Below are 13,781 nucleotides of genomic sequence, written 5' to 3' on the forward strand. Positions count from 1 at the left end.
TCATGTTCACTACCCCAAGAAGAGCTGCTTCACACTAGAGAGTTAGACTGCAGCGAGAGACCCTTTAGGACTCTCTGCCCCTTGCTGTGGTGGCTGGTAACCATGCTAGCAGTAGATCTCCCTCTAGTAGGACATGTGCTGTTTTGACTTACCCTGGAGAGGTGTGAATACATTTCTTTTCACCCCAGATAGGGTACCAATAACGATCCTAAAACACAATTATACTCAAGCCCAGGTTGGTGAACCAATGAGATATTGGGATGACTTGGAGGATCACAGGTGACTCAAAGACAGTCACACCACCAAAGGGACTAGCCCAACATGGGCAACAACTCATGAAAGCCGGGTTTCCTGAGCTTCCTGCCTGACTTGCAGGCTGCTGCACCGAAGACACTGTGCTCTCCCCAGAAACTGTCTACAGCTTATAGAACTCAAGTGAGCCCAGAGAATCTTGTGACTTTCTGAGCCTCCTGGGCACGTACGTTTTAGTAATATCCTTAGTCTTATGAGAGAACATCCTCCAAGAATGTCTCAGTTTGGGGAAAATGGCTCACAATACCCGGCAGCCACTGAAGGGGCATGGGGAATGAAAAGGAAAGCATGAACTTCGTTCTGTCGAGACATCATAATTTGAGGAAGCATTTATTACCACAGCATCACTAGCCTATCCTCAGCAAGTGACCCAGGAACATTCAGGCATCAGGAAAGACTGAAAGAAGAGCAGTTGGGAAAATTATGTCAGCACTTTGTTCCCTTCCCTGGCCTCCCAAAGTCTCATGACCTTATGACAAGACTCTTCTGACTTGGGCCTCGAATTCCTGTCTCTCTCTACCCCCGCCACTTCGTCTCCAATGTATTTCAGCTGGACCCATTCTCTCTCTGCAAACATCTGAAGGGTAACTTAGAAACAACACCCTGCAGCCAGATTCAAGTCTGCTGTATTTAGGAACCCCTCCCCGACGTCACCCCCAGCCTGAATGCTAACAACACTCACTAGGCAACATCCTCTGTCTCCTGCAGGCTGGTAAAGATGCCAGTGCTTTGTCAGTATGGGGCATGAAGTATTGCTGGCCCCCACTTCCCCTGCCGCTGCTACCACCACTGACTGAGAGTCTTTGGAAGACGCCTGGGGCTGACAGCGTTTGAGGCATCCCTGAACTTATATCCTGCCAGGCAGGAAGAAGAGGAAATCTTCATGCTGCTGGCTTCTCAGCTCACAGCACCCCACCAACAACCAAGGGGCCTTGTTCAGACCATTGTCTTGCCTGATAGGAACAGAGGCCCCCAGTTCTGGCAGAAGCAGCTGGGCTCCACGCCTGGGCGGCAGGAGGTGGCCAGAGCTTATCCGAAACTCCCTACCCCGCCATCTGCTGCTCTGAGCCCCTATGGCTGTCTGATACTTTTTTTTTTTTTTAAATAAGTTCAAGGGGGAAAACAAAGCAAACTTGTAGAAAACAATGCGAAGGGTTGAAAGAATTTATATTTAGAGTGTGGCCAAGAGAAAAAGTGTATTTTTACCATCTTGAGTTTCATAATCCTACGGTGTTCATCAAACTTTGAAAACAACAGCAAATGGCAGTATTCCTTTAACACACTTGGCGTGGACTCGGGGAGCTCTGTTTAGTCCCTTCTTGTCCCCTTAACATCATCCTAAATCCTGCCCGGTCTCCTAACAGACCAGCAGCCTCCTCCGGGGACAATCACTCTTTTTAAACCACACAAACCTTTGACAACATTCATTACGCTTGGGTTATTCTCCCCTTCGGTGGTCTTAAACGTACTTTCCCATACTGCTTTGCAGTGCAGGTGAAGTCCTACAATCCTTCGCTTAGCTCATCCGAAGCACCTTCATGGGGCGCAGGTGAGCGGCTGACCTAAGAGGGGTGTGGCCTAGAATCCACTACATAAAGGACGTCTATCTAAACACCTAGCTTTCTGTGGTGACGCTGAGCATCCAGACGCAGAGGCTTTAGGGTCTCAGCTCTGTCCAACCGTGTCCCAAAGAGCGAACAGTATGAGGTCATTTGAACACTGTATCAGGATACAGCACCCAGTATTAGTCAATGGGATTAAGAAAGACATGAGGCAAGCCTCTTCTAGGCGTGGCCAGCACACACCTCCATGTTCATCTTCCTGTTTTTAGGAAGGCAGAGCTGTGTCATGGGACGGTTCTGGGGATAGTAGCAGAAAAGAGACTCGTGGTATCAAGCATGGAGCTCCCAAGGGCTTTTGTTGCAGGTTTGCTCCTCCGATCCAGCTACACAACAGAGCTGAAGAATGGCTGGGGGTTAAATACAGAAGAAGAATGGAAACCATTGTGAGCGTGGTCCTGGGCAAAGCCCACGCGATGAGATGGGGAACAGGGAGGAGGTGGGAAAGGCCCATGAGCGTAGACAGTGTGGGTCTGGAAGACTCAAGATAAGAAGGCCGAGGCTGATGGGAGCCAGTCTGTGATTCGTGCACTAGCCAAATGACGGGCTGACAGGATTTATGCTGGATCCCGTTCCTCCTGCCCCTCGCCCTGCCTGGGGTCCCTGGCTGCTTGTTTTCAAGACCCTGCTAGCCTGTCGTCTCCATCGCTGAGGGCCTTCGGGAAGAAGCTGTACTTTTCCATCCTACAGTGAGCTGCCCACATCAAAGCCTGCGAAGCCGCAGGCATCCGAGAAGTCACGGGTCAGATATTTAATTATTCTAATCTAGAAGTCTGCTCTTCTCACTTTGCCAAGAACAGAAAGTTCCTGTTGCAATATTAGGGTAGACCTCTGAAAAGGTGGGGTCTTATCCTTGGTCCACAAAGTGCTCAGACCCTTCAAGTTTTCCAAAGCTTGTAACTAGAGATGCGGCTCCTTACCCACAACATAGACAAGGCAGGAACACACCACACACACACACACACACACACACACACACACACACACACATCCCTGCCATGTTCTTAGCAGAGAGAGAGCAGGACGGTTTGAGATGTATTTTATTTTTAGAACAAGCCACCATCAGAAACAGGCATGGTTGTACAGAAACAGGCACGGTTGTACATGCCTGTAACTTCAGCACTCTGGAGGAAGAGAGACAGGAGGATCAGGAGTTCAAGGTCATCTTCAGTTACACAGAAAGTTCATGGCCATCCTAGGTACGTGAAACCCTGTTTCATTCTCTCCCACAAAATAAAAGCCATTTTTTAAATGGGGGGGGGGAGGTCCAAGTAGGTCTGTATTAATAAACAGCTTTGTTGATCCACTGAAATCAGATAAAGAAATTACTGGAAAACACATTACCTCATCTACAAAGCCTAGGACATTTCCTCCCCTTTTTTGCTCTTTTTTTTTTCTTTTCCTTTTTAATCTTTGAGAAAGATAATGAAAGAGGGGGCTTGAAGCCCTGATTCTATTGATGTTCGGACACACAACTGCTGGGTTTAAGAACCATAGGAGATCAAAGGGAACGGGCCCATTCCAGTAACATTATAGCAGCGCTAGAAGAGGGAGTGGGTCTCATTTGGAAGCTCAGAGGCTGGGAGTCGTTAGTACACCTTCATCGGAGCCGAGGACAGAAGGAAAAAGTGCCCAAGATTCCAGGGGATTAATTAGGAGTGCGGCTGAGACCGGCACAGAAGCTGCACGCACAGTCCACTAACAACCCAGTAGCAACGCCGTCCAAGAGGAGACGTGGAAGGCAGTGACTCTCCCTTAGCCTCAAAAGAAACTCTGACCTGACGTTTTAACTGGCTTAGAGCCATCCAGTCCATTCTTGCTGGAATATGAGATTAGAGGCTGGGGAAAGCAGAGGTGGAAAGACAGCAGCAGGTTCAGAAGCCAAAACACTGTATCAGCTCTCAGTCTCTGTACGTGTGTGTATTGAATGTGCAAGGGTGTGGCATGCAGAGACCAGGGGACAACCTTGTAGGGTGTTGTTCCTCCTCAAGCAAAATCCATTGTTGTTTTGAGCCAGAATCTCTCACTGTGGATTCGACCCGGAGGCTGGCAGGCCAGCAAGCCCCAGGAGTCTACCTGTGTCCTCTATCTACCCCAGCGCTGGAATCACAAGCACATGTCCAACCTTCCTTTTATTATGTGGGTGCTAGAGGTCACACTCGGGTCCTCAGGCTTGCAGGGCAAGCCCTTGACAATCAGAGCTTTCTTCCCAGTCCCATTCTGATCCTTCAGTGGCTATTCCAGTGATTTCCCACGCTTCTCGTAGGGAATCTAAGAAGGGCCTCACTACCTAAGACCCAGCTCTGCTGGGAGGAGGATGTTGGATAGGTGTGACTGAGCAGGTGGCAGCACTGGGGAAGAGCCACTTGGGTGGTCCTTCTAAACAGGAACAGCTCCCTAAGTCGAGTGCTAATGTAAAGAGTTGAATGGTGTGTTAAACACTAAAGAGTGGCCGCTCCAGGCGCCTGTAGACATTCTTCACTCCAGAGACCTTTCTCATTGGAAGAGCAGGAAGGAAAAAGGCCAAGATAACGTGCCCCATCCTAAACTAGTCATTGCAAAGGGAAAGTCACACTCACTAGGACAGTCTTTGACACCCACCAAAGAGGGTGCCTTAGATACCAAGTGATTTTAGCATTTGCTCAGTTCACGTGTAAGCAGGGAGGTGCCTTAGCTTCAAAAAGGTGAGAATCCGGGCTTGGTGGTTAAGAGCATGAGTTACCCTTCCAGAGGACCCGAGTTCAATTCCCAGCACCCATATGATGGCTCACACCTGTCTGTAACTCAGTTCCACAGAATCCGACATCCTCACACCAACGCATGTAAAATTAAATAAATTATTTTTTCTTTTTTTAAATATTTATTTATTTATTATTATGTATACAATATTTTGTCTGTGTGCATGTCTGCAGGCCAGAAGAGGGCACAAGACCTCTTTACAGATGGTTGTGAGCCACCATGTGGTTGCCGGGAATTGAACTCAGGACCTTTGGAAGAGCAGACAATGCTCTTAACCACTGAGCCATCTCTCCAGCCCCATATATTATTTTTTTCAAAGGCCGAGGATCATATTTTAAAAGCATGCATGCAGCCCCACTTGCTCATCCCCTCTGAAAGGCAACGGCAATCGCTTTATGACGACCCAGAACCTGCTTAGCTCCTCCTAGTAGGTCAGACACTTACTGAGAGATTTATGTATAAGACTTTCATATCTCAGAACCACCCAGGGAGGAAGGTGGGTACCTTATTAGCCCATTTGACGAATGAAGAAATTGGGACTTGGAGCGGTCGAATGATTGTGTACCATCGCTTAGCCAGGGAACGACAGAGTTGCATTTGAACCTCCCTTCTCTCGAATCCCCAGTCCATGCCCTTTCCATCAGCCGCCCACCGGCCTCTCCGGACGTAGTTGATCAAGTGTCCAATGACGAGGATTTGAATCCTTAAGTCTGCTGAGCAAGGGTGGCATTGACTAATATTCTAGAGCCCGTGATCTTGCGCAGACTCTGGAAGGGAAAATTTACTTAAAATAACCACTTGGGGCTGGAGAGGTAGCTCAGACGGGAAAGGGCTTATCTTGTGAGCACAGGACAAAGGCTGGATTCCCCAGAGACTGAGTGGAAAATTCCGGCATGGTCACACTCTTCGGTTTTCACAGCACCGAGGGAGACAGAGACTAGAGGAACCCTAGTTGGTCAATCTAGCCCAATTGGCAAACGCCAAGCCAGTGAGAGACCTTGTATTAAAGGAGGCAGATGGCATTCTGTACGACACCCGAGACTAACTGCCGGCCTCCACGGGCTCCCACACTTTCTCCCACACCACATTTTGTCTTGAAAAAGACAAAATCTTGCCTTGTTGTTTTCCCTTTGATCAACCTACAGTCGAGCGAACCAGCGAGGAATGCTGTATGCTGACTTTCTCCCTCTCTTGGGCTCTGCTACCTTTCTTCCTCAGCTCAACTCGCCTTGCTAGGGGTCTACCACCCACAGTGCACTGGGCCCTCCTACAGCAACCATCAATCAAGAAAAACGCCCCCCAGACACGCCCACAGACAATCTGAGGGCGGCAACTCTTCAGTTGAGTGTCCCTCTTCAAGCTGACAACAAGACTTAGCCATCACACAGGGGCATGATGTCGCTAGCCTGTATTCTCTTGTTGCCTATGTCATCCTCTCTGATGCTCACGACATCTCTACAAAGCATGTGCCTCCAACCAGTTTTTCAGGAAAAGAGACTAGAATCCAGGTTGTGAAGTATGCCAGGCCTGTGCAGCTCTCAGTGGTAGAACTGGATTGTGAATCCAGGGTTCCCACCTCTCCCTCTTCCCTGTGGACACAGCGACAGTTCCCTAATGACCTACCTCATTTTCTCCTATGCCACGGTCTTAAGCTAGACTCCAACATCAAGCACCCCATCAGAAACCTGAAATCTTGGGGCAGGGGGAGATAGGTCAGTCAGTGGGAATTGCTGCACAGGCATGGGCTCCTCAGTACCCATGTGAAAAGCCAGGCGTGGTGCGTGGTATCTGCAATCCCAGTCCTGGCGTTCACTGACCAGAGAGATTAGTTTAATAAACAAGCCCCAGGTCTCATGAGAGACCCTGTCTGTTTAAAAAATGCAGTGGACAACTCCAGAGGAACAATACTTCAGGTAGACCTCTGGCCTCTGTATGTACACACACACATGTGCATACATGACTATGAGAGTACATGGGCACACACACACACACACACACACACACACACACACACGGAGAGACTTGAATCCTTTCTTGTCTTCTCAACATCTGGTGGCACCCACATTAATCAGTACCAAATTCAAAGCCTCTCTGACTCCTTTATTGTTTACCAGTGCTTTCGTTTGCCTTTTCCGATAATGGTCTATAGAAACGCAAATACACTAGCAAAGGGAGCACTACAAACATTCAAAATATGGGTGAAGATGTTGCTGGTAGCCTGCTTGCCTAGTATGCACAAATCCCTGGGTTCCACGCAAGCGCCTCATAAATTATGTGTGGTGGTGTGTGTCTACCATCCCAGCATACGGGAGGTGGAGCGGGAAAGCAGGAGGATAAAAAAAAAAAAATTCAAGGTCATTTTCAACTATACAGCAAATTCAAGACCGGCTTAGACTTGACCAGGGATCCTGTCTTTACAGGGGAAAAAAAGAGGAAGGGAGGGACAGAGTGATGAGAGGGGAAGTAAGGGAAGAAGGAAAGAAAGTGAGAGAGGGAAGGAGACAGACAGGCATAGAGAGAGATTGGTTGATTGGTTCAAAATAGCGTGGTAACTACACTTGGCAGTGTATTTATAATCCAAGCGCTACAGAGGCTGATGCAGGAGGATTATACATTTAAGGTCAGCCTGGTCTACACAGCAAGACTTCGTCTCCCCCACACCACCAAACAGACAAACAAAAACCAGTATTTGTTCATGAAAACCATACGAAGCTCAGCTAAAGAGTTGCTTTGTGGCTTTCACTGCTACATCCGCAGACCTGAGTATGTTCAGGCTACAGAAGGGACTTGCCTCTAGTGTTCTCCACTGTGTTTAAAGTATCTGGTTGGACCCCAGTAAGACCAATGAAATTGCCAGTGCCAACTCTCAGCAGATCTGGAAACTGATCAAAGATAGACTGATCATCCGAAGCCTGTGACAGTCCATGCCCAGGCTTGATGCTGGAAAAACACGTGGGCTCGACAGAAGGGCAGGCATCTGGGCATAGGGAAGCGGAAGGGTACTGCCAGTGCTCGAATGCCCAACAAGGTAACCTGGATGAGAAGGATGCGGATCCTGTGCTGACGTATCAGGAAGATATCATGGATCTAAGAAGACTGACCACCACGTTGATGTGGGATTCCCCTCTATATGCTTTGAATATGCTTTATTATCATTGGTTGATAAAGAAGCTGCTTTGGCCTATGGCAGGGCAGAATATAACTAGGTGGGAAAACTAAACTGAATGCAGGGAGAAAGAAGGCAGAGTTAGGTGGACACCATGTAGCCACTCAAGAAAGCAAGATGTGAGGTAAGAAACCACATGCCTCATGGTAAAATATAAAATAATAGAAATGGGTTAATTTAAGATCTTAGAGCTAGCTACAAATATGCCTAAATTATTGGCCAATCAGTACTGTAATTAATACAGTTTCTGTGTGATTATTTGGATCTGGGCAGCCAGGAAATGAAAGTACAATTTCCGTTTACATTATGCGTCACAACCTGTACCTGAAGGCCAAAGGCAATGTCTTCAAAAGCAAGTAGGTTCTCATGGAGCACTCATGGACTCCGCAAGAAGTCCTGGCTGACCAGGCTGAGGCTCATAGGTCAGGAGCACCTCCAGGAGCACCTTCAGGAGCACCTCCAAGAGCATCTTCAGGCCAAGAAAGTGGAGACCATCAAGACTCTATCCAAGGAGGAAGAGACCAAGAAAGAAAGTTCCCCTCTGTCTGTACATAGTAGGCTGCCTGTGGCCTTGGTGGATAAATCATTAAAATAAAGCAAGCCAAATTAAAAAAAGGAGTCCCTTTGTGTTGGAAATTCATTACAAGTGGGAAATAGCAAATCTATTGTGTTCTATTTCAGAAGTTTTAAGTCCTGTCTCCATACTACTGAAACAGACTGTTACATCTCTTATAGCTATGAAAACTGATACCTTTTTGTAAAATAATTTGACCATATATATTAACAGCTATAAAAACAGTCATTCCCTTTCACCTAATACTCCCACTCCTAGGAATTTGTGCCAGGGAAATAACTCAAAATAAGTAGCAAAAAAACTCAGCTGTATTTAGATGCTTATTGCGTCTTTAGAATAACAGGAATCTAAAAGCAAAAGAAATATTGAATTCTACTGGGACAGTAAAGAAAATGTTGGTGATTACCTCAATGTTATATTGGACAACTGAAAACTTGGGTAGTAATTTGAGGGGGGTATAGGGGAAGTGATGTTGATTGAAGTATATATGCCCCCCATTACAAATACATAAAAACATATATTTGTACAGATGAAAAATGGAAGGGGCTGTGGAGGAATGTAAATAACGTGTGTGATTGATTGGTGGGATTAAGGACATGCCCTCTTTGATGCTTTTGAGTTGGAAGGAAATGTTTCAAAAGCCCCTTTGAGGCTCTCTAGTGAGGAGGTGAGCAGGAACTCCAGCCACAGGCTTGCAGGGAGAGGGTGTTCTGCAGGGTTCTGCTCTGCCCGTGGCAGCTGGCCAGCTCCTCACACTGAAGCCATGGCTGTCCTACTTCTGGATGGCTGGCAGAACCTTTCTTTGGAGGCTTTCCATCCCAGGCGGGCACCTCATTCACAAGTGTAGATGAAGAATGTACTATTGGGCCCCTAAAGAAGGTAGCCCTGGGCTCTGGGCCCCTGAGAACATGTGATGGTCTCAGTTCTACCATTTTAGCTGGGTTAGTTAGGAATGTCGCACACGACTTTTCTGAAGGAGTAAAACATACCCACAGTCCAAACAGCAAGCAGAAACATGGTCAGGCCTGGGAGACCCCTACAGATTCTGGCACGGGCAGGTGGGTGATAACAGCTGTTCCAGGAAGTTCTCATGGACACCATTCTCTTTTTCTGGGCCCAGTAGGCTTGAGTCTATCTTCACTGCCCACTTATGATTGGCAGGTGACAAGTCTAACCTTATGTGCCCCACCTGTTATGATATGGCATGAGTTGGGACCTTGGCCGTGGGTCTCATGGCAGGTGGGTCCAAACTGCAGCCTGTGAGGGAGAGACACTACACAGACAGAGTGTGGAGTTTATTGGGATAAAGGGTAGAGGGCAGGGAAGAGAGAGAGGAGAGAGAGAGAGAGAGAGAGAGAGAGAGAGAGAGAGAAGGAGAGAGAGAGAGAGAGAGAGAGAGAGAGAGAGAGAAAGAGTTGAAGGAGCTGTGGGTTGCATTCTGCCACCCAGCTCCCGCCACTGGCTAGCTTTACCCAAAGTAACAACACACAAATTGTATTCTTTTAAGCACTGCTTGGCCCATTATATCTAGTCTCTTCTCAGCTAACTCTCGCAGCTGGACTAGCCCATTTCTAATAATGTGTGTAGCACCCCAAGGTGTGCTTACCAGGAAGATTCTAGCCTACGTCCATTCTGGGTTGGTGCTTCATTACGTCTGCCCAGGAGAGGGGAGCATGGCGTCTGAGCTCACTTCCTCTTCCTCCCAGCATTCTGTTCTGTTTACTCCACCCACCTATGTTCTAAGCTATCAGGGCCAAGCAGTTTCTTTATTAATTAACCAATGACCTTCCTCCATTGAGAGAGAGACAGAGACAGAGAGAGAGACAGAGAGAAAGAGAGAGGAGAGAGAGAGAGAAGCAAAGGCCTCCTTACCTCTTCAGAAGGGGGGATTGGAAGTGGGCGGAGCTTGACTCTTGAAGGGACCTTGATATTTGTGTAATTAATTTTCTCATTACCGATGGTTGTGAACCACCATGTGGTTGCTGAGAATTGAACTCGGGATCTTTGGAAGAGCTGGCAGTGTTCTTAACTGCCAAGCCATCTTCTTGCTTGCCATGCACAGAGAGGTGAGATGTTAGGTTCCCAAGGAGCAGGGCCAAGGTGTACCTAGATACTAACACCACCTAGGTGCTCTTCAGCTGAGCCCCACTCAACCTTCTGCATACCACGGTCTCCTTCCCCCCAGCCGACCTTGTGTGTGTGTGTGTGTGTGTGTGTGTGTGTGTGTGATATGTGTATGTGTGCATGTTCATTTGTATAGGTGCAGATGTGTACAGAGGAATCCAGATGCCGATCTCAGGTGCTGCTCCTCATGTGCCATCCACCATGGTTGTGAGACACAGTCTCTTATTGACCTGGCCTTCACTGATTCAGCTAGACCAGTGAAGCCAAGATTCCCCTGTCTCTGCCTCCCCAGCACTGAGTTACAAATGGGTACCACTAAACCCAGCTCTGTTTAATTGCATGTTAGTGTTATGTACAAGTGTGTGTGCATGTATGTGCCTGTGCACACATGTGGAGCTCAAAAGACTTGCAGAGCTGGTTCTTTCCTTTTATCAGAGCTTGAACTCAGGCCTTGGGGCTTGACAGCAAGTGCCCATGGAGCCATTCTGCCTGCCCCAAGCCTAGCTTCTGTGCATGGGATCTAGGGATAACTGCGGTCCTCTTGCATGCCTGGCCAGCGCGTGACTGGCTAAACCATCTCCCCAACCCTCCCCTCCTTTCTCTCTTGCACCCCGCCCCTGCACCCCGACCTGACCTGAGGTCTGTCAATGACACAAACCAAGGGCACAGGGACCTAGCACCACCAGGACTGATTCATTCAGATGGGACCTGCAGAGGCCGAGTTGGCTTCACCCATTTTGTCCTTGCTGAGCAGTTCCAGATCTGGCCGTTTGCTGGAGGCCTGGGTGAGGCTGTCCACAGTGACATTCTGTGAGTAAACACCCCTTTATCACAGGCAGGATGGTTGCCGACAGTGGCTTTCATCTGGCTCCACACAGAAGGGACGGAGAATCAAGCCTTTGGCTGATCAAAACACAGCGGGCGGGAAGCCAGCAGGAGCCCATTGTCCTTGCTGCCATCTTGGACTTCACTCCCACGCAGCTGCCTTTGGGTTTTTAAACAGCATTTGTTCAGGGGGACAGTGATTTAGCCAAGGCTGGCACCGGACTCAAAGGAGTTTGCAACTGGGTAACTCCAAATCACAATGATTGCTCTTAGCCTTTCCTCTCTTGGCAGGTGTCCTCTGTCCCAGAGACCATGGGCAAATCTGCTCAGGAAGAAACTCGGGGAAGAGAGGCCAGAATTCATTAGACATTAAACGATGTCTTCTTAAATGCGATTGCAACTTTCAGGCCCAAAGGTAAATTAAATCAGACTAATCCAGGATAAGTTAGCAAGGACATCTCTTCAAGGATGTTGGGGGAAATATGTTTCTGCCTGTTGCTTGTATAGCAGGAATTTCACCCGAGTTCTGGGAGCGGGGGCGGGGCATTTAAGAACAAGAGAGCAGTTTTAAACGTCTTACTTGAGGGAGGGCAAGATGGCTCAGTGGGAGAAGGCGCTTGCTGCCAAGCCTGATTGATGACCTGAGTTCAATCCCCTGGACCTACGTGCTCTAACACAGTGGGGCATCTTCCGGCTGCCGCTCTCAGCTAAGCCAGGGCTGCTCGACCCTGCTCGACGGCTGTGACACCAGGGACTGAAATTATCTTCATCCTGGGAACTGTGCTTCAGCAAATGCGGAGCAGTATTCTCGGTCCCTTACTAGAGGACAGTATCACTCCTTCAGCCATGACAATCAGAGATGCCTCTGTCATGTGTCTCACCTGAGTGAAGTTGCAAATGGCCTAGCTCAGGTATGAAACTGAGCCCAACATACAGTCATAAACGCAATTAAAACATGACGAGATACTCTTATGACACGACTTTCCATTGATTTGTGCCGTTCTCAAGGATGACATGCTATCAGTGACAACATTGCATTGCGATCACCAAAGGATGGACACAGGCTAAGGAGATGGATCAGTCTATGGAGTGCACAGCTTGCCATCACAAGAGCTGAATGCTGTGCCCAGAACCAATGTTTCAAAAGCTGGATGTGGTGGTTTGCATTTATAACCCCCACTCAGAGGAGATGGAGAAAGGTGCGTGTCGCCAGAGCTTACTGCCAAGTTCCTGGCGAACAAAACCGCTCCTCAGAAGAAAGCAAATGAGGACAATGGCTAAGAAATAACACCCAAGACTGATCCCTGACCACCACATGAACAAACAGACATGCTCTCTCACTCTCTCCACTGGCTCTCTCCTTTTTCTCTCTTCGATGTTCTCTCTCCTATCTCTCCTCTTTCCTTTCTCTCTCCTCTCTTTTATCTACCCTCCCTCTTTTTTTTTATTTTTTTATTTTTTTTCCCTCTTTCTTTCTTATGCACATGCCCACATGCCTGCATACACACACACACATACACACAGAGAGAGACACACACACAGAGAAAATATAGGACAAGCCTGCAAGTTAGACATTATCAAGTGTCTATTAAAGACATCACCCTCTCCACCGCTGAGACCTGTGATTTAGAGGGTCTAAATGACAGTCTAAATTGAAGGAGGTGTTTTGATCCAAAGAGAAATAGCCTTATCTGCTCAGCAGCAGCTCATTATGGGTGTGTTGTTGCTATACTTTCAGTGGGGACCCTGAACAGGACAGCAAAGTTTCTAAGTGGCTTCATGTCGAGAGAGAAGTCACTGGAAAAGGAGCTGCCATTAAATGCTGGCCGTATGGCATGCTCCTTAGAGTTTTGTCAATTTGACACAATGTGGAGTCATCTGAGAAGGAACCCGAGATGAAAAAATGTCCCCATATGATTGGCCTGTGGACACTTCTCTGAACAGTGCTTGACCTAGAAAGGCCCAGCTCACCCTAGGCGGTGCCGCCCCAAGGCAGGTGGTCAGGGCTTGTATAAGGAAGCAATCTGAGCAGGCCAGAGGGAACAAGTGAGTTAGCAGCGTCCTTCCAAGGCCTCTGCTTCGGTTCCTGACTTGAGTTCCTGCCCTCACTTCTCCTTGGTGAACATGTAAGAGGAAACAAACCCTGGGCTCCCCAAGTTTCTTTTGGTCATGGCCTTTATCGCAGTGACAGAAGAATGCTAATTAGGACACAGGTGTGTCAAAATGTCCCTTCTTTTCAAAAGAAAATTTACCTTTATTTTTTTATTTATGTCTACGTGTTTTTTGTTTGTTTGTTTTTTGCCAATGTGTATGTCTGTGCACCACATGTATGCAGTACCTGCAGAGGCCAGAAGAGGGCATAGGATTCCCCTGGAACTGGAGGTGTGAGCCACAACACATGTCCTGGAAATCTAACCCAGGT

The 13,781-nt window shown here is 47.9% G+C and overlaps 1 pseudogene; it reads left to right on the top strand.

Annotated features, from left to right (window-relative positions):
• The window catches only part of LOC121436023, a 51,140-nt pseudogene that overhangs the window by 10,421 nt on the left and 26,938 nt on the right, over positions 1-13,781 (top strand).

This window comes from Microtus oregoni, unplaced genomic scaffold (assembly GCF_018167655.1).
Source record: "Microtus oregoni isolate MIOR12 unplaced genomic scaffold, Mior012 000048F_ref0000485, whole genome shotgun sequence".
Taxonomy (NCBI): Eukaryota; Metazoa; Chordata; class Mammalia; order Rodentia; family Cricetidae; genus Microtus; species Microtus oregoni.